The sequence below is a fragment of the Penaeus vannamei genome, chromosome 17 (genome assembly GCF_042767895.1).
Source record: "Penaeus vannamei isolate JL-2024 chromosome 17, ASM4276789v1, whole genome shotgun sequence".
In the NCBI taxonomy this organism is placed as follows: domain Eukaryota; kingdom Metazoa; phylum Arthropoda; class Malacostraca; order Decapoda; family Penaeidae; genus Penaeus; species Penaeus vannamei.
Genome location: NC_091565.1, coordinates 9,319,428 through 9,321,927, shown reverse-complemented (window position 1 = coordinate 9,321,927; position 2,500 = coordinate 9,319,428).

The following is a 2,500-nucleotide window of genomic DNA, read 5'->3' as shown; positions in this document are numbered from 1 at the left end:
CTGGTAAATAAGAAAATGTGAATGCATAATAAACAGGCAAAAATTGCAGAAGCGTAGACTTAGCAACTGATGCAATGTTAAATATTATCAAATCATTTAATAAACAACACGAGGTGGGTGGCCTGGACTGAGCTGGGGCGAAGAGAGAGAGAGAGAGAGAGAGAGAGAGAGAGAGAGAGAGAGAGAGAGAGAGAGAGAGAGAGTGTGAGAGAGAGAGAGAGAGAGAGAGAGAGAGAGAGAGAGAGAGAGAGAGAGAGGGAGAGAGAGAGAGGGAGAGAGAGAGAGAGAGAGGAGAGAGAGAGAGAGAGAGGAGAGTGAGAGAGAGAGAGAGAGAGAGAGAGAGAGAGAGAGAGAGAGAGAGAAAGAGAGAGGGAGAGAGAGGGAGAGAAGGAGAGGGAGGGAGGGAGAGAGAGAGAGAGAGAGCAGAGAGAGAGAGAGAGAGGAGAGAGAGAGAGAGAGAGAGAGAGAGAGAGAGAGAGAGAGAGAGAGAGAGAGAGAGAAACAGAGTCATAGACCTAGAGCAAAAGAAAAGAAAAGAAAGAGAGAGAGAGGAAAAAAAGGAAAAAAAACAGAGAAAAAGAAAGAAAGAAAGGCTTAAAGGAAAGATAGAGAGAGAGAGAGGAAAAAAAGAAATATATATACAAAGAGAGAGCAAAATCGGAACAAGGCCCCCATCACTTTTTTCCCATCTTTTAGGCTTTTTGAGTCGTCATCGTCAAAGTGAAACTCTTATTGCATAATCATGATTTGTGTTGTTGTTGTTTTTGTTATAACTGTTTTTATGTATGTTTTTGTTCGTGTTGTAGTTGTTAGTTTTAGTTGTTGTGGTTGTTTTCTGTTGTAGTTATTTTCGTCATTGCTGTTGTTTTACTAGTGTCATTAACACTATTATCTGTTATTCCTATCACCATTATTGCTCCATCATTATCATCATTATCGCCAATGTCATGATCATTATCATCACGTGGTTATCATCATAATCATCACGATCATTACCCTCATAATTATAACCTTTACCGTTTTTTTTCTTACTGAAAAGACGAAAACCCTGCAAATCGTGAATGACCTCAGCTGACCTCTATGGAAATGAGGTAACAGCGGTCGCCGCTGAGTGTTCATTATCTCACATTCCTTTGACCTACACGTAACGCGGCTCGTCAGGCAATGTTGTCTTAGTAATATTGTTATTGCTTATCACTATTGGTATTGTTATTGTTACGCGCAGCAACATTATCATTATCAATATTTCATATGTGATTACTCATCTCCATCATCACCATGGGAAGAAGCAGAACTTATGTATCATGTTGATTATCATTAATTATCCGTACGGTAATTAAATGGGTGGTGGCAGCGATCCTTATAAACTTTGCGAGATTTAAATGTATGCAAGTTCGTAAAGCACCCGCAGGGGGTGGGGGGCGGGGGGGGGTCTACTCAAGGTGGGGAGAAGGGGGAGGGGAGTGTTTGTGTGCAGATAGTGATATAATGATGTGGATTGTGATGGAGGTATTGGTAATGATGATAATGATAATGATGATAATGATAATGATAATACTGATAGTCGCAATAATAATAGTAAAAGTTAAAAATTAAAAGAAAAGATAATAAAAATAGAAATAATGGTGATGATATTGTTATTACATCCATCATCATTATCATTATCACAATTTTCAATACTATAATCGCCATTACTGTTATCAATATCATTATGAATATTCTTATTGGAACCATCATTACCACCCCATCATACCTCAATTTACCAACTTCACAAACATCACCCTACCCCCACCCTCATCACAAGAACTCATTTCCTCATCACAAGAACTCATATCCTCATCACAAGAACTCATATCCTCATCACAAGAACTCATTTCCTCATCACAAGAACTCCCTTCCTCATCACAAGAACTCATTTCCTCATCACAAGAACTCACTTCCTCATCACAAGAACTCATTTCCTCATCACAAGAAATTTCCTCATCACAAGAACTCATTTCCTCATCACAAGAACTCATTTCCTCATCACAAGAACTCACTTCCTCATCACAAGAAATTTCCTCATCACAAGAACTCACTTCCTCATCACAAGAACTCATTTCCTCATCACAACTCATTTCCTCATCGCAAGAACTCACTTCCTCATCACAAGAACTCATTTCCTCATCACAAGAACTCACTTCCTCATCACAAGAACTTATTTCCTCATCACAAGAACTCACTTCCTCATCACAAGAACTCACTTCCTCATCACAAGAACTCATTTCCTCATCACAAGAAATTTCCTCATCACAAGAACTCACTTCCTCATCACAAGAAATTTCCTCATCACAAGAACTCATTTCCTCATCACAAGAACTCATTTCCTCATCACAAGAACTCACTTCCTCATCACAAGAACTCATTTCCTCATCACAAGAACTCATTTCCTCATCACAAGAACTCATATCCTCATCACAAGAACTCATTTCCTCATCACAAGAACTCACTTCCTCATCAC